Source organism: Vicia villosa, unplaced genomic scaffold, assembly GCF_029867415.1.
Source record: "Vicia villosa cultivar HV-30 ecotype Madison, WI unplaced genomic scaffold, Vvil1.0 ctg.000306F_1_1, whole genome shotgun sequence".
Lineage (NCBI taxonomy): Eukaryota > Viridiplantae > Streptophyta > Magnoliopsida > Fabales > Fabaceae > Vicia > Vicia villosa.
Window position 1 is genome coordinate 138,395 of NW_026705134.1, and position 20,112 is coordinate 158,506.

At 38.6% G+C, this 20,112-nt stretch overlaps 1 pseudogene; it reads left to right on the forward strand.

Annotated features, from left to right (window-relative positions):
* LOC131626568 (uncharacterized) overlaps positions 1-12,691 on the forward strand; it is a 45,277-nt pseudogene extending 32,586 nt beyond the window's left edge.
* Positions 12,692-20,112: the final 7,421 nt, after the last annotated feature.

Sequence of the window (20,112 nt, forward strand, 5' to 3'; positions counted from 1 at the left end):
AAGAGGTTATGTGTTAATCCTTCTACAAGAAGTACATTAGAAATGGAAGGAGAGTTACCAGACTTTATAGTTCCAGAGCCAATTATCTTGCCCTTCTGATCTCCTCCAAACTTGACTTCTCCTCCAGACTTAAGCACCAGGTCTTGGAACATAGACCTTCTTCCTGTCATGTGTCGCGAGCATCCAGAGTCCAGGTACCATGACATGTTGTGCTTTGTCCTTCTTGCTGCCAAGGATATCTGCAATAGGAATAATCTTATCCTTAGGTACCCACATTTTCTTGGGTCCTTTCTTGTTAGATTTTCTCAAGTTCTGATTGAACTTGGATTTGACATTATAAGCAATATGGGGAACAGCATGATAATTCTTAATGTGAGTTTCATGATATTTCCTAGGTTGTGTCACATGCTTCTTGGTGTGTGTTATGTGAAAACTTTGTGCATGTGAAGTGTGCCTAATATCATGAGAGTGGCCATACTTGAACTGATCATACAATGGCTTGTATGTGAGTTTCATTTCATCAACAGGTTCAAGTTTGTATGGGGTTTCACCCTCAAAACCAATGCCAACTCTTTTGTTTCCAGATACGGCATATATCATAGAAGCTAGCTGACTTCTGCCAATACTTCTAGATAAGAACTTCCTGAAACTTAAATCATATTCTTTCAGAATATGGTTTAGACTGGAAGTGGATTTTTCTGAATTAGAAGGAGATCCAACATCATTGGATAATTTTAAAATTTTATCTTTCAATTCAGAATTTTCCAACTCAAGCCTCTTTGTTTCAAATTCAAACAGCTTTTTCAGCTTTTTGTATTTAATACAAATCTGAGACTTGGATTCCAGAAGTTCAGTTAATCCAGAAACTAACTCATCTCTAGTAAGTTCAGAAAATACCTCTTCAGAATCTGATTCTGATGTAGATTCTGATCCGTCATCTTCTGTCGCCATCAGCGCACAGTTAGCTTGCTCATCTTCTGAATCATCTTCTGACTCATCCCAGGTTGCCATAAGACCTTTCTTCTTATGAAACTTCTTCTTGGGATTTTCCTTCTGAAGACTTGGACATTCACTTCTGAAGTGTCCTGGCTCATTGCATTCATAGCACATGACCTTCTTCTTGTCAGATCTTCTTTCATCAGAAGATTCTCCATGTTCAAATCTCTTTGAACTTCTGAAGCCTCTGAACTTCCTTTGCTTGCTCTTCCAGAGTTGATTTACCCTTCTGGAAATCATGGACAGTTCATCTTCTTCTTCAGATTCTGATTCTTCAGGATCTTCTTCTTTGGCCTGAAAAGCGTTAGTTCATTTCTTGATATTAGATTTTAATGCAATAGACTTACCTTTCTTTTGAGGCTCATTTGCGTCCAGCTCTATTTCATGACTCCTCAAGGCACTGATAAGCTCTTCCAGAGAAACTTCATTCAGATTCTTTGCAATCTTGAATGCAGTCACCATAGGACCCCATCTTCTGGGTAAGCTTCTGATGATCTTCTTTACATGATCAGCCTTGGTGTATCCTTTGTCAAGAACTCTCAATCCAGCAGTCAGAGTTTGAAATCTCGAAAACATCTTTTCAATGTCTTCATCATCCTCCATCTTGAAGGCTTCATACTTCTGGATTAAAGCTAGAGCTTTGGTCTCCTTGACTTGAGCGTTTCCTTCATGAGTCATTTTCAAGGACTCATATATGTCATAGGCCGTTTCCCTGTTAGATATCTTCTCATACTCAGCATGAGAGATAGCATTCAGCAAAACAGTTCTGCATTTATGATGATTCCTGAAAAGCTTTTTCTGATCATCATCCATTTCTTGCCTAGACAGCTTTACGCCACTAGCATTTACTGGATGTTTGTAACCATCCATCAGAAGATCCCATAGATCACCATCTAGACCCAGAAAGTAACTTTCCAGTTTATCTTTCCAGTATTCAAAGTTTTCACCATCAAATACCGGCGGTCTAGTATAACCATTGTTACCGTTGTATTGCTCGGCAGAGCCAGATGTAGATGCAGGTGTAGGTGTAGACTTTTCACTTTCATCAGCCATCTTTTACTGAAGCGTTTTTCTCTTCCTGAATCTTTTCTAAACACGGTTAAGTGCTTGCACCTTAGAACCGGCGCTCTGATGCCAATTGAAGGATAGAAAAACACTTAGAAAGGGGGGGATTGAATAAGTGTGACTTAAAACTTGGACGATAAAAATAAATTGCACAATTATTTTTATCCTGGTTCGCTGTTAACGAAGCTACTCCAGTCCACCCCCGCAGAGATGATTTACCTCAACCTGAGGATTTAATCCACTAATCGCACGGATTACAATGGTTTTCCACTTAGCCCACGACTAAGTCTTCTAGAGTATTCTGATCACAACTTGATCACTCCAGGAACAACTGCTTAGTTCACTCCTAAGACTTTTCTAGAGTCTACTGATCAACCTGATCACTCTAGTTACAAACTGCTCAGCCAACTGCCAAGACTTCCTAGAGTATACTGATCACACTGATCACTCTAGTTCCTTACAACTTAATGTAATCTATTCAAGAGTTTACAAATGCTTCTAAAAAGCGATAATCACAACTGTGATATTTCTCTTAACGTTTAAGCTTAATCTCACTAAGATATTACAAAAGCAATGTAGTGAGCTTTGATGAAGATGAAGATTCTGAGTTTAGATTTGAACAGAGTTTCAGCAAGTTTGATATGAGTTGTTTTGGTGCAGAATCGTTAACCTTGCTTCTCATCAGAACTTCATATTTATAGGCGTTGAGAAGATGACCGTTGAGTGCATTTAATGCTTTGCGTGTTCCGTACAGCATTGCATTTAATGTTATACGCTTTTGTCAACTACCTCGAGCCTTGTTCACGCTGTGTCTACTGACGTTGCCTTTAGTAGCTTTAACGTTCCTTTTGTCAGTCAGCGTAGTCTGCCACCTGTACTTCCTTCTGATCTGATGTTTGTGAATACGACGTTTGAATATCATCAGAGTCAAACAGCTTGGTGCAGTGCATCTTCTGATCTTCTGATCTTGAAGTGCTTCTGGTGCGTGATACCATCTTCTGATCTTCAGTGCTTCTGATCTCATGTTCTTCTGATGCTTCCATAGACCCATGTTCTGATTCTGCTTCAACCATCTTCTGATGTCTTGCCAGACCATGTTCTGATGTTGCATGCTGAACCATTTGAGACACATCTTCTGAGCGCTGAATTATGCGTACTCTTTATATATTTCCTGAAAGGGAAATTGCATTGGATTAGAGTACCATATTATCTTAAGCAAAATTCATATTATTGTTATCATCAAAACTAAGATAATTGATAAGAACAAATCTTGTTCTAACAAAGAGGACATCTTCTGATCCACAAGAATTTCGAGTCGCATCATAGGATTTTACATCCGCGACAATTCTATTCACATTCACTTTGCATTTTATTTGTCATATATTCATGCATACATTACAATTGCATAGTCAAGTCAGGCTTTGATCATGTGAATGCCCGAGTCATTGAGGCATGAACTCAAGTTTCCCCTGCAAGTTCCGAAGAAACTTTTTCCTTCGAGACAACAGTTCATACACAAGGATCTCCCCAAGCAAGTCAACAGATGGTAGTCTCCCTCAAAGAGATAGTTTGTTCACTTTTGGAATTCCTCAGCCGAGATTCTCCTGCAAAGCGACAGTCGACAGTTTTCTTCAGATAAGATAGTCTGTTTCGCATTTTGGAATTCCCCACAGGGTCAATGAGCAGTTCTCTTCTCCAAAAGGTGTGGATTCCCCGACATAATTGACAAGTGTTAGTTTTTCTTCCTGAAAAACAGTTTAGTATTTCCCCCAGTAAGATCCGGAAATTCCGCTTTTTCGTCAAATAAAATAAATTCAGAATCTCCCAGGAGATCGACGAATAATCCCCGATGGAGTCAGTGAATGGTAGTCTTCATCCAGAAGATAGTTCATAATCCCCGGCAGAATCAGCAAATGGCAGTCTCTTTCAGCAGAAGACAGTTTGCTCACTTTCCCCTAGCAGGGTCAACAAATGGCAGTCTCTCCCAGTAGAAGACAGTTTGTTCCCCTAACAGTCAGCAAATGGCAGTCTCTTTCAGCAGAAGACAGTTTGCTCACTTTCTCTCCAGCAGAGTCAGCAAATGGCAGTCTCTTTCAGCAAAAGACAGTTTGCTCACTTTCTCACGGCAGGGTCTACAAATGGCAGTCTCTCCCAGTAGAAGACAGTTTGTTCCCCTAGCAGTCAGCAAATGGCAGTCTCTTTCAGCAGAAGACAGTTTGCTCACGACAGGGTCAACGAATGGCGGTCTCCTCGTAGAAGACAATTTGTTCCCTTAGCAATTGGCAAATGGCAGTCTTTCCCCAAGAAAAGACAGTTTGTCCGCTAAATACTCAAGAAATCGACAAATGGCAGTTTCTCCAAACAGTTTGTCTGTTTCTGGGACGTTTGGTTCCCTTTTGAGTCGACGAATGGCAGTTTTCCTCTTAGGAAAACAGTTTGTTGATTCCCCGGCACCAGTCGACGAATGGCAGTTTTCACCCCGAAAACAGTTCGTCCGCCTTCAAACAAAGTCATTAGCCCCTCAAAAGAGCGCGGGCCCATATGACAATCTCTCAAAGACGTCAAGTCAAAAGGGAAGATGGTGAAGTTTCTTTACTACCGTCAAATGGCGTCTCATCTCCAAGTGCTGATGAGAAGTTTGATGAGGAAACAAACCTTTGAAGTTTCTTTACTACCGTCAAATGGCGTCTCATCTCCAAGTGCTGATGAGAAGTTTGATGAGGAAACAAACCTTTGAAGTTTCTTTACTACCGTCAAATGGCGTCTCATCTCCAAGTGCTGATGAGAAGTTTGATGAAGAAACAAACCTTTGGAAATTTTCTCTTTATCTGAGATATTGTCCAAACACAACTAAAACTAGTTTCGAGATATGGACATCCGAAACGAGGGGAGGTTGTTTACCTTTTTCTAAGTGTCATCACTTAGTTAAAGAAGATGGATTGCGCATCCCACACTGCCATCCATTCACCAGAATCCACGTGACGTGTTTCTACAGGAGTTTGTCTCCTCATCCCCCGCCGAATGCAACAACGGGATCAAGTCATGCAACGTCTATGTCAGTTACAACATCTCAGGAGCGCCCAAAATTCGGGCATTCTTTGATATTTAAGTCTCTTTTATGCAGGAGAGATCAAGATATCAATCTCTCTCCCTCCAGATAAAAGAAACTTATATAGGGCCATCTGTCATACCCTAATTTTGACCCCCCCTGAGATGACATATCTCCAAGATTTTTCATCAGGTCAAGACAAGTTCCCAGAGCAGTCACTCCTCTATCTGGTATCTAATTGAGGATGCCCAAAGACAGGAAAACTTAGGCAAAGGATCAATCAATACAAGGATTAGTCCCTAATACAATCATGAGACTCAAGAACTTCATTTTTTCTCACCTATGATTGATTAGACATCCAGTCATCTGAGTACAGATTTAATCAAGTTGCCAGACTAGGGTTTTGAGCCTATCAAGGACTAAAATCAGGGATCACATTTGGGGAAACCCTACAAAACCCCAGGGGATCATTCAAAGACATCAATCATCTTCAAATATCTCATATTACAAGATCTACTGGACATCACCCTTCAATTCAAAGTCTACAGTCATTATTTTCACATGGTCGACAAATTAGGGTTTTGACCTAATTCACCAAGATAGTTGACTTTTAATCAGGGCATGAATCCAAAACTCAAGACATGATTCAAGAATCTCTCCTACCTCAATATAATCCATTTACATCATTCATTTGAGGAGAAAATCTTGTTTCTACACAAAAGTCCAAAAATTCACTTTGTCAGGCAAAAGTCAACTGTATGGGATCACCTTTGACTTTTAAGGTTTTTGGTCAAAAAATGACTTTCAAGGATCAATATCATCAATATATGGATGTCCAAGTCATTTGACCAAAGAAATTCAAAGAAATTCATCAAGGAGCGAAAAGTTGGGAATTAGGGTTTTTTAAGGCATGGTGAGAACTCAAAATTTCACCTACACAACTCAAAAAACTTCCAACATGAAAGTTGTAGATCTTGCAAAATAAAACAACATCTTATAAAGGAACTTTTTTCAAAAGATCAATCATTTATGAAGTTTTGGAAATTTTGAAGTTTAGGTCATAAACACTTAGAAGACATAAACCTAGTTTTCATCCAACTTTGGGCTCATTTTTCACAAATTTCCCAAATGATTCTGAAGAAGACATAAACTAATGATTTAAAGTAGATGTTTGGGGCTTTCCAAATTGTGTTCAACCTTCTCCAAATTCAATTTGAGCTAAGAGTTATGCTTGTTCAAAGTTGGCCTCATGAAGTAAAATTATAGGTCATGGACACTTTTGGACTTTGCAAATTTTGTGCAAATAACTTCTCTTATGGATGCTACACGACCCATAACACATCTGAAACCATGCCATGCATTCATTTTCACCATGCCATAAGAATTGAAGAAGATTCTAAAAACAAGAACATGTGATTATGTAATGATTACATTTGTGAATTTATGGCAAATTGATGAATCACCCAAGGAATCTTCTCATCAACCAATTAGAGCTCACTTTGCATCTGAAATGTCCCCTAAGATCAGATAGAATAAATGGATAGGGGAAGCTAGCCCGAAAATGCATCATTGCATTTTGGAGATTCTTTGAATTTCTTCATGGCTAAGAAACCAAACTCACTACACTAAGCAAGCTCACCACAGCCAATTGATCTGCATCCATTTGCCTATAAATACAGAGGCATTCCTCATTCAAAAACACACCAAAGCAACCATATTCCTTGCTTTCTCTTTCTCTTCTCATGTTCATTGTTTTTCAAAGTTCTTTGGCAAGAAGAATCGATTTCTTCAAACCAGAGCTTATCTTTGGGAAGTGAACATTCTAACATCTCAAGGGAGGTCATTTGAGGTGATCCAAGCACCTGGATCACTTCTGTAAGTGGAGGAACACCATTGTTGCTCTCACTTTAGAGCATTTGCAGTTGGAGGTCCATGGAGTAATTCAGGAGGTTTCGAGCCAATCCAATCATCCAGACACACTCCTCAGGTCATAGTGAAGCTAACCAGATGGCTGCAGCTCATCTGTAACTCAAGAATCAACACCCTCCATGTTCACTTGAAGCTGAAATCGAGGGAGGTCCATAGAACAATTCAGAAGGATTCAGGCTACAATAAGCATTCAGTTAGCATCATTGAGTCTCAGGGAAGCTATTGAGAACATCCATTCAAGCCCAGGTGCTCTCCATCATCCTCACGACCTCCATTTTCAGAGGTAAGTTTCTGAACCTCACCTCTCTAATTTAAGTACTCTTTGTGAAATAGCTCGATTCTATCTTGTTCAGCATCATCAGAGGATTGAAAACCCTCTATCATCATCCATTTATCTTTCAGTATAGTCATTTAATTTGATTTTGAAATTTTAGGGTTCCTCACAATTTCTGGTAAATTAGTTAGATGTAGTTAATATCAATCCATGTTAGTTACATATTTAGAATCGTGAGTGAATTTAGAGCAAGTTTGGTGTTTATATCGTTGCAAATGGTTGAGAATTGAGAGAGTTCAGAAATTCAAATTGTTGGAGCTTGAGGAAGAAGATGACAATGGTGGTGGCGCGCAAATTTCAAATCTCAGGGCAGAGTTTATTTTATTTTGAGTGATAGGCATTTTATAAACGACTGAATAACTTGCCCCAGTGGCCACACATGCGCTCTTAGTCTCCTCATGCCCAAAGTCTGGGGTTCGAATCCCCCTCGCCCCAGACTTTTTGATTCTTTTATTTTTCAAAGATTTACAACTTGTTTTGAAACATAATCAAATGAGTGCAAGTTACTAACACCGAGCGCGCCTTGGCCCAGTGGTATAATTTTGAGTAAGTGACCTAGAGGGCGTGGGTTCAAACCCTCCAAGGGCCAAAACTATTTTTTTAACACCAATTTCTTTCATTTTTCTCACAAACTTCACATAATTATTTAACCTATCAAATTAATTTATTTTCACTTCATTTTTCACACACTTGTCATTTAACATGTCTATTTTATGAATAATCAAAAAAATCATAAAAATGTCATTTATTTCATATATTTTTATTAGGTTTAAAATAGTATGTTTTTTAGGTGTTTTCTTAAATACTTTAAATACATATATTCACTTTGTTTTAACCTAATCATTTTGTAAATAAAGTTTATGATAAAACCCTAATTGCTTAGGTCTTAATTAAGTAAAAATCTTTATTTTCACTTTAATTAAGTTGACTTTTGTCAATTCTCAAAACTATTTTCAATCTCTGATTAAATCAAATGATTAGGGTTTTCAAACAACAAAACCTTATATCATTCCAAATCATTTTCAAATTGCTTTTATAGCCAGTGCTGTAAAGTACTGGGCCTCTAATAGAGTGTAAGTCCCAAACACCTTCTCTTCTTAGCTTGTTTTCAAAACTGTATTTTCAAAATCTTCTTTCTGTTTTCAAAACATTCTTCTGGTATTTGAAGGGCATTATTCCCAGTGAAACTCTTCAGATACCTATGTGACCTTTGTCCATCTTCACTTCTTCTGTTTTCAAAAATCATTAACTGTTTATCATATATACATTCAACTGTTATCCACCAATTACTGTTGAGGCTCTGTACATACTTTTTCAAAGGCCTCCACTCCATCCAGGTTAGGCTTTACAAGCTTTCAATTTACAGTCTTTGTTTAAATTACTGTCAAATATAAACTGTGCATATATACATACATTTGTTTAGAACTACATTTGAGTGTAAACCCTAGGACAGTTAAACTATATATATATATATTATAGGAATATGGCCTAGGATTGAGAATGTCTTCCCGGTGAAGGCTCTTTCCTAATTAGAGATCTGTAGTTCAAACCACCAATATGAATTATTCCCGGTGAAACATCTTGGCATTAGAATCCAAAAATAATAGGGCACATCTACCCAAAGAGGAATTATTCCCGGTGAAACCTCTTACCCATTTGCTTAGAGCCAAAATAAGTTCAAAACTACATAGCTTTCTCTTGTGCTATAACAAGGACCCTCGATTAGCCTCCTCTTGGGCTTTGTACAAGGACCCACAGGCTTCTTAAAAGCATTTCCAGCTTCCTCTTGAGCTTGTATACAAGGACCCATCAGGTTTCTTATAAACATAGGAACAGGTCTTTAGTCACCTTTTAGCCTACCCTGGTGAGTTTCTTCCAATTTAAACCAGACTTTAAACAAGCTAAGTTTGTCTCAATTTTACATTGAGTACACATTTTGGAATGAGAGACATGGATAGTCTCTGTCACCCTTATCTTCATCAATCTTCCTTAGCAGAGTCTAGGATCCATGTTTTGATCATCCTCAGCATGAGTCAGCCTTCATCTTGGGCTTTAAACAAGAAGTCTCCACTAGATAATATTTCTGCCAATCATTTTTAACAAAATCCCCTGGAAAGGGTTAGCTTCCACACATTCCTTCATTTTAACAAAAACCCCTGGAAAGGGTTAGCCTCCAAAATCAATTAATAATTAAATAAAGATTCATTTCTCTTAAGAGATAATTTCCCTTAAAAGAGTCAAAACCCCTGGAAAGGGTCAGCCTCCAAAAAAAAAAACATGATAAAGTCAATCTTTCACAAACAATACCACCAGCTGAGTCAAAATCCCTGGAAAGGGTTAGCTTCCAAAGAAAAACAGTTTTTTTTTAATCTCCAGTAGAGTTAAAACCAACAAAAACAGTTAGCCTCAACCTTGGGCTTCATACAAGGCACCCAAACAATAAAACTCCCCTGTCAAGAGTCAGCCTCAACCTTGGGCATTGTACAAGGCAGATAATAGAGTCTCCCCAGTGAGTTCTTCACCATTCAGTAGCCACAACCTTGGGCTTTGTACAAGGCAGATAAACCATATTTTCATGTGTCAAAGATTCCTAACACTTAGGATCTTTTCCCCATAGAGTCATCCATACTTAATTCACTTAAGAGTCAGCCTCAACCTTGGGCTTTGTACAAGGCAGAAAATAATGTTTTCCCTAACTAGAGTCAGCCACAACCTTGGGCTTTGTACAAGGCACACAAAAATAGAGTCATAGTCTAAAAAACCCAATTTCCTCAGCAGTCAGCCACAACCTTGGGCTTTGTACAAGGCACACAAATAGAGTCTCCCTAAGTAGAGTCAGCCTCAATTCTGGGCTTTGTACAGAACACCAAATAAAATCCATCAAATAAACACTCTCCAAATAGAGTCAGCCTCAATTCTGGGCTTCGTACAGAACACAAAAATACCCTGTAATTAATCCCCAGTGGAGTCATCTCCCAGAGTCAAATAATAATCAATAAATCAATCAAAAAGCCTCAAGCTTGGGCCTCATATAAGCCAGCTAAAGTCAAATCTTTTATACAGTAGATAGACATAGCTTATCTCTATAGAGAGTTATTTATACTACTCTACCACATTCAAACAAACATTACATTTCATTTCAATTTTAATCAAGTCTCCCATTTAGGATTTTGAAAGGCATGAGCTGGCAGTAAAACCCAGACATGTGACAACTTTCCCTAATTTGGATGAGCATCTTTCTTTCATTTAAGAGGCATCTGACTGGCATACTTGCACACACAAGTAAGGTCCCCCTCTTGAATGAAATGAATTCAGTTATTCTGTCACTCCTTTAAATGTTTGTGGTAGAATAGTACAAATACCTCTCTGTAGAGATAATTTCATGTCTCTTTGCTGTAAACAGAGATTTAATTCAAGCTTCACCCTTGAGCTTCAAGCAAGGCACCAAAAACACTAATTTCCCTAGTTAGTTCCCCGAACTACTTTAAGCTCTGACTTCCACTAGGGATATGTAGGCATGAGGTTCACAAGGAATCTCAGCGAGCTAATAAAACACCAAAAATAGTCAGTTTGTTTGTCTGTCTGTCTTTTAAAATCAATTCAATTCCTTCTCCTAACACAAAGGAGAAACTTTCCCAATCATTAGCAATAAACACAATCACAATGACACAGAGAAGGTTCTTGTAGAGTACTACAGATATGTAGGGTGTTTAAACACTTCCCTATGTATAACCGACCCCCCGGACTCCAGAATTTCTAGTCTAGGTGAAATTCCCACACTTAGCAAACTCCTAGGGTTTAGTTGAGATCTTTTTTCCTCTTTCCTACTCGTAGGACAAGTAAGAAAGTTCGTGTGATATCGTAGGAAGAACTGAAACAAAATTCATCCCACCACGGGCGCATTCTCCTTCCAAATTTCGTGTGAAGGGTATAGCGTGCCGTCCTCCCAAGTGAAACGGGGAGGTAAAGAAAACGACACCACACTCTCCCTACCTTAGAAACTTCTATTTGCAACATTGAAAAAAAGGATGATCTTGCTGGGCTTCTCAAGATAACAGATCTAATCATATGGGATGAGGCTCCTATGGCTAACAAGTTTTGCTTTGAATCTCTGGACAAATCCTTAAAGGATATTATGAGTGGACCCACAAAGCCATGTGAAACAGTGTTTGGAGGTAAGGTTGTTGTCTTTGGTGGTGACTTCAGACAAATTCTCCCTGTTATACCAAGAGGTACAAGATCTGATATTATCCATGCCAGAATCAATGCTTCTTATATTTGGGATCATTGTAGAGTATTAAGGCTTACAAAGAACATGCGCTTGCAAACTGGTCCACCTGATTCTACAGCTAATGACATAAGGAGCTTTTCTGAGTGGATTTTAAATATTGGAGATGGGACCATGTGTGAGCCTAACGATGGCTATGCTGATATTTGTATTCCAGATGAGTTCTTAATTTCTAACTTTTCTGATCCAATTAAGGCAATTGTTGAAGATACATATCCTGATCTCTTCATAATTTTCTTGATTCCAACTATCTACAAAGTCGTGCGATATTGGCTTCAACAATTGAAGTTGTTGATGATATAAATCAATATATCACAGACCTTCTTCCAGGTATTAAAATTGCACTTAGTACAATTTAAGCATGTCAATATTATATACCTTTTGATTAGACAACTTGACCTATTTTTTGCAGAATAAGCTAACTAAATATATATCTTTTTCAATTGTTGTAGGAGAAGAGAAAGAATACTTTAGTAGTGATTCTATTGATAAATCTGGGGCAACTACCTTTGATGCGTATGAGCACGTGACACCGGAGTTCCTAAATGCTCTTAAAACTTCAGGATTGCCTAACCATTCAATCAAGTTGAAAGTTGGGGCCACTATTATGTTGATGCGCAACCTAGATCAGTCTGAAGGATTGTGCAATGGTACAAGGCTTACTGTAACCAGACTTGCTGCTCATGTCATAGAAGCTAAGATCATTTCTGGAAAAAATATTGGTAACCTCTTTTATATTCCTAGAATGTCTTTGTCCCCATCACAGTCCTCATGGCCATTTAAATTGGTGCGACGCCAATTTCTAATTATTGTTTCCTTTGCCATGACTATTAACAAGTCTCAAGGTCAATCACTTGATCATGTTGGATTATATTTGCCAAAAGAGGTTTTTAGCCATGGACAATTATATGTGGCTATTTCAAGAGTCAAATCAAAAAAGGGATTAAGGATTCTTATTCATGACAAAGACAAGGAACCGATTATCTCTACCACCAATGTTGTATTCAAGGAAGTCTTCCATAACATTTGAAAGGTGTGAATTTAAAAGGAAAATCTTATCATGTCATAAACAATTATAATTGACCACTTTGAATTTACAAATGTATAGAATGTAATTTTGTTTATGTTATTTTTCTATTTCAGGATGATTTCATTCACTTCATCGAGGAACGTGTGCGATACATTAAGACTCCTTCACAAACCTTTTGGAGAATTGTTTTTTTTTTGTTTCGGTGTAACCGTTTGTAACACGTTTTGTATTGTACTACTCATTTAAAAACAAATCTTTTGATTCATACCTTAAAACTCCTTCATTTGTATGACATTTAACATTACTAATGATATATCATTTTGTCCGTTGATTTCTTGTTGTTGGACACAACATCAATAGAAAATTACCCGTGTGACAGCACGGGTCTCTGACTAGTTTTTTTAAAAAAATTAAACCACCGGAACACTTTTTTAAAGTGTTTCGGTTTGCACCTTAGCATCCACTTTATTCAACTTTACAATTACCGGAAGACTTTAACTAAGTGTTCCGGTATGTAACTTGAAAATTTTGACTACCGGAACTCTTTTTTCAAGTGTTCCGGTGTATTTTTTTTTAAACCGAAATACTTTGAAAAAGTGTTCCGGTTTATATATTTTTAGGTGTTTCGATTTTTTTTTTTAAATGTGAAAAAAAATGAAAAATTTTAAAATATGTATTATTTATACGAGGGTATTTCGGTCTTAATTTTTTATGTGTAGGAGTATGAGTATAATTGTAGGGGTACAAAGTAAAATTTTCTTCTATAGCCCATTTCTCTTGTTTTAGTTTTCTTGTGTGTTAATTTTTTTAGTTGATATTAAAAAATACCAAAAACATGATCTTATTTTAAATTTAGACTTTATTTTCATTTTCATATTAAAAACCACAAAAATATTTTAACTTGTTTATTTTCCTTTTTATCTACTTATGTTTGTATATATTCATCTTTTATATTTTCTTTTCATTTCAAAATGCTTTGTTCGATTTTCTTTTTAAACACATGTTAACTCCGTTCCGCAACAATTGCATGAGTCTCCAAAGGTCGAGCAACAGTGGAATGCGACGTTTAACATCACACACACACACAAAATCTTTTGAGCCGAACTACGTCTGCTCTGATTCCTTAATCGGGATATGTAGGCATTAGGTCGCGGGGCCTGAACGAGCACAATCTTGTATATATTTTCTTTCTTTTCCCCGTGTTTCTTTTCTCTTCTGTCTTCGCGCATTTCCCTTTAGTTTTAGGTTTATATTTTTAGATAACACCCTTAGATTTAGACTAACAAGAGCGGATCCCGTCGAGTACGACGGACGTGAGGAGTGTTAACCCCTTCTCCTTGCGTAACCGACATCCTTACCTGTTTCTTTGGGTCGTAAGACCATTGTTTGTTTTCTTTATAGGTTTTAGTCGATGTTTTACTTTCCTATTTTTGGGATAAATAAACAATCGATGGTGACTTCATTGATTTCATCTTGATGATTTCGATGCAGTTGTTTCAGCTGGCGACTTCACTGGGGACAAAATGACCTTTGTTAGGCCCGTCCTAAGTGTTAGTCCTAGCCCTTGTTTGATTTTATCTTTGGGTCTTTGCTTTCTTTATGTTTTATTTGTATATTTGTATATATTTCTTTATTTGCTGTTATATTCTGGTTATCTGTTGTTCTGTATATATACTGTTTTGGATCTGCTGTTTTTTTTCTGGTGGGTGGGATGTTACTATGGTAAAAGGCCCAGTACCCAGGCTATGTGTGAACCACAGGAACACTAGGATAGAGTGAGAGCATGGTTTGTCTCGAGGTGTATGCCTCATGATGGATTATGTGACTACGAGCATAGTAGTGGTTTTAAATGGAGGTATTATCGTCACCCGCATCCGCGCTGTGATGGTACTTACTTTCAGGCAGACCGTATGTTGCGTTTCTCGACCTTACCCTAACCTAGATTATACTCATGAGTGAGGCGGGAATCAATTATTTTTACAGGTACGTTGTTGGTGACTATGGTTCTTATTCGAGTGGTTTCGTCTCTGTTTGATGGTGACTGGGTTATGATCCTATTGGTTACTACGGTTCTGCTGGTTACTTGTTTGCATCTGGCATTACATTTTGCATTGCATGTCAGTGCATAATCCTTTCATTCATTCAGGTTGCTCAAAACCTTATTTTCAGTTGTTGCTTCCTTCCAGTTAGTTGTTGATCGTTAAGTTGATTCCTTGACACATTGAACTAAGAAGCATGTATCTAAAGACTATGGAAGAAATTTAACAAGACCAAGAGTTATTAAGAGCTGAAGTTAACCAGTTGAAAATGTAACACCCTTCTAATACCCCGCATAATAATAGAAAATAATCAGAGTTAACATGAAAAGGGCATTACAACTTCCATTTAATTCAAACAATAATACTCATGTCATGCCATAAAGGAGAACGTCAACCAAATTTATTCAGATTCATCATGTTAACACAGCGGAATTATCTTTAACATCTGAATAACAAACAGCCAAGTCACAGACTTAAAGCATCAACATACAAATCCATCCAAAATAAAAGTTCAACAAATAATTCTAAACGACGCCCCCAGTGTTACACGACCAGAGCATGACACGGACCCAACTGACTCTAACGAACTACTTGACGAGCTAATCCTCACCAAGTACGAGAGCTACTCCTTAATCTGAAAAAATAACAACAGTAAGGGTGAGTCTCATTCACATTTAACTAATGTTATAAGATATAGATAATAAAATATCATTTCACATGCCATTCACCCAATTACAGTTATGATCAGATTCAAACCATACCATCAGCAAGTAAACAATCAAATTAACACATATTATAACATTGGACAATCTTCCATTCATGTTATAATATCAAAACAGCCTAATGCAATGCAACTACATGCATGTGGTACCAAAATCTGGGATAACCCAACTCACCGACCCACCATCGTCAAGGATACGGTAACACCCACTCACTAATTCCACACAATGGGAATTAGCTACCACTGATCCACCATCGTCAAGGACCAGCCACCAAATGATTATGAATGCATGCATCAACCATAACATGCTCATCACCCACATACATCGATCAATATCATAATCATCAATAAAATACATATTTCATACCAGCAATACATGTATAATAAAACACCAGTTACAACCACATCATCATACAGGTAAGACATTCGTTAGTATACCTATAAACATATCTCACCACAACAAATAAGATCGAGTGTTTTAAAAATAATTCAAGCCACAGCTCAAAACACCATTTGATTGTATAAATAATTTGATTAGCTTCACTGTGCTCGAAACGGCACCAAAATCCGGCTTACGGTTTAAAAGTTACACATTTTTAAACTTTTCAAAACGGTCTATCGCAACAACTAACAGCACGCGGCGCCACACACATTCGCGGCGCGGAACGAATCGGAACAACGCCTTCGCGGCGCAAACAAGGTTTCGCGGCGCGGAACGAATAAAAACTACGCCTTCGCGGCACGGCCATACCCTCGCGGCGCGTACTGAGCACAACAAAACTTCCTGGCCTTCTGCCACGCAGTTCGCGGCGCCAACTCCTGGACGCGGCGCGAACTGGCGAATCCCAGCGCTCCGAATAGCAGAAACAGCCTGCGATTTCGTCCCTCTTTCACCGAATCACTACCAACCAAATCTCATTCCAACCAGATTTCGCATACAGTGAAATAACACATATTATAACACATTTATAATACATTCAACCATCCAATTACCACCAATACATGAATCAATATAATCATTATGCATCAATCCTCCCAAAACCTAACATTTCTACAACCTAAGCATAACCCAATTGATACGAATAACACGATCAATTCTATCATACTATCTATAACCCCATAATAGAAGATAAACGGAAGAGTCCCCCCTTACCTGAAGGTTGATTCTTCGTTCTTCCTCGGTCGCACTTCTCCGTTCCTCTTCTCTTTTCACGTTCAAACTTCTCTTCCCAATACTGTAACCTTCTCTATTCTACCACTCCTTCTATTTTATTAAGAATAAAATAAAATTATTTTAATTAGTAATAGGGCCTACCAATGCACCCCCCTCCCTTACTAACCACAACTCAAACCCAATTGCTCAATTCCTCATAATTCAATTAATTTAATTAAATTAAATCATGAAAATAATTGGAGTGTTACAACTCTCCCCCACTAAATAGTTTTCGTCCTCGAAAACATACCTTAGGCAAATAACTCTGGATAGGAATCCTTCATCTGACTCTCTAATTCCCAAGTCACATTCCCACCTGCTGGTCCTCCCCAAGCTACTTTGACCAGTGCTATCTCTTTGCCACGCAATTGTTTCAGCCTTCGGTCTTCAATCCTCATAGGCAAAGTTTCAACCGTCAGATTGTCCTTTACCTGTACATCATCGACTTGGATCACATGAGATGGATCAGCAATGTATTTCCTCAATTGTGATACGTGGAATACATCATGCAGATTCGCAAGCGTCGGTGGCAACGCAATACGATACGCCACTTCTCCCACCCTCTCCGTAATCTGGAACGGACCAATGAATCGCGGAGTCAACTTCCTTGATTTCAGTGCTCTACCAACACCAGTTGTGGGGGTCACCCTCAAGAACACATGATCTCCTGCTTGAAATTCAAGTGTCCTCCTCCTTTTATCATGATAACTCTTCTGACGACTCTCAATCTTCGACTTCTGGCAAGTCAGACAAGCATAGACAAATTCAGCTATTTCCTTTTTCATTCCAGGCCACCAAAACAGCTTCTTTAAGTCATGATACATCTTGGTAGCACCAGGATGAATACTCAATCCGCTACGATGTCCTTCTTCAAGAATACTCTTCCTCAATTCGGCAACATCAGGAACACAAACACGATTACCAAACCTCATTATACCATTCTCGTCGATTCTGAATTCACCTCCTTTATCTTGATTAATCAGAGTCAACTTATCAACCAACTCTACATCAGTCTTCTGACCTTCTCGGATTTCCTCAAGAATACTACTAGTCAGCTTCAGCATACCCAATTTAACACTGGTAGGAGTGTCTTCACATACTAAACTCAAATCTCGGAATTGCTCAATTAAATCCAATTCTCTCACCATAAGCATAGACATATGCAAGGACTTCCTACTCAATGCATCGGCAACAACATTTGCTTTACCCGGATGATAATTCAGTTCAAAATCATAATCCTTGAGAAATTCTAACCACCTTCTTTGTCTCATATTCAACTCTTTTTGGTCAAAGAGGTACTTCAAACTCTTGTGATCACTAAATACTTCAAACCTTGAACCATATAGGTAATGCCTCCACAACTTCAACACAAATACCACTGCTGCCAACTCTAAGTCATGAGTCGGATAGTTTCTCTCATGCACCTTGAGTTGTCTCGACGCATAAGCGACTACCTGTTGATTCTGCATCAATACACCTCCTAATCCTGACAACGAAGCATCACAATACACAACAAAAGATTCCGCCGGATTCGGCAAAATCAAGATCGGCGCACTAGTCAACCTCTTCTTCAACTCTTGGAATCCTTCTTCACATTTCGAATCCCAAACAAACGCTTGACCCTTCTTAGTCAACTTAGTTAACGGTAATGCTAACTTTGAAAAACCTTCAATGAACTTTCTATAGTAACCCGCCAGACCAAGGAAACTACGGATTTCGGAAACTGACCTCGGAGCTTCCCACTGAGACACTGCTTCCACTTTCGTTGGGTCAACGGCAATACCATCCTTGGAAATTACATGCCCAAGAAAGCTCACTTCGTTTAACCAGAACTCACACTTTGACAGTTTTGCATAAAGTTTCTTTTCCTTCAATAGTTCCAATACCACTCTAAGATGATCTGCATGCTCTTCTTCATTCTTAGAATATATTAAAATATCATCAATAAATACTACTACGAACTGATCCAGAAAAGGATGGAAGATCCTATTCATATACTCCATGAAAACCCCCGGCGCATTGGTTACTCCAAATGGCATCACTGTATATTCGTAATGACCACACCTCGTTCTAAATGCTGTCTTCTGAATATCGTCCGTCTTCACCCGAATCTGATGATATCCCGACCTCAAGTCAATTTTGCTGAACACACATGCTCCAACTAGTTGATCCATCAAGTCATCAATCCTCGGCAAGGGATACCGATTCTTGATAGTAACCTTGTTGAGTTGTCTGTAATCCACACACAACCTCATTGAACCTTCTTTCTTCTTCACTAGTAACACCGGTGCACCCCACGGTGAGACACTAGGACCAATAAATTTCTTCTCAAGTAAATCTTCCAATTGATTCTTCAACTCATTCAATTCCGATGCCGACATACGATAAGGTGCCATCGACACAGGATTAGTTCCAGGAATTAGTTCAATAGCAAATTCTACCTCCCTCTCTGGCGGCAATTCTCTTACATCTTCTGGAAAGACTTCTGGAAATTCACATACTACCGGTAAGTCACTACTCACCGCCTTCTTTTTCACTTCCATGGATGCAATCAACATGAACACGACAGCCCCGTCCTTCATTGCTTCATCCACTTGTCTAGCCGTCATCGCTAAATCCTCAACACTGACATCTTCAGGAAAAATAACCGTCTTCGTGAAACAATTGATATGAACCCGATTAAATTGCAACCAATTCATACCCAAGATAACATCAAGTTGTTCCAATGGAAGGCACACTAAGTCCATTCCGAATTCTCTACCAAAAATATCAATTGGACAGTTCAAACAAGCGAACGAAGTAGTCACTGAACCCGACGCAGGAGTGTCAATGACCATACTTCCATTAATCTCAGATATTTCCAATTTCAGTCGTTTAGCACAATCCAATGAAATAAACGAGTGAGTTGCCCCAGTATCTATTATTGCAATTAAAGGAGTGCCATGGATAAAACACGTACCTTTAATCAACCGATCGTCTGGAGTAGTCTCTGAACCAGATAAGGCGAACACCTTACCACCAGCTTGATTCTTCCCCGGCTTAGGACACTTAGGACTGATATGACCTTCTTCCCCGCAGTTGAAACAAGTTACAGTGTTCCCTTTGCACTCAATAGCAATGTGACCTGCCTTTCCACATCTATAGCACTTCTTTTCCTCACTTTTGCATTCGTGAATGCGATGTCCAGGTTCTCCACACTTGAAGCACTTAATAGGGGCACTAGAGTCTCCCCCACTAGGCTTCTTCCAGCCTCCAGCTTTCTGGTTACCCTTACCATAAGGCTTACCATGATCCATATGCTTTTTCCCTTTCCTGTCGACTAACTCGCGAGAGTGCGACGACTTCAGTTTAATATTGTCCTCTTCAAAGATTCGGCTGCAGTCAACCAAATCGACAAATCTGCGAATCCTCTGGTATCTGATACCCTGTTTACTCTCATCGCGGAGAC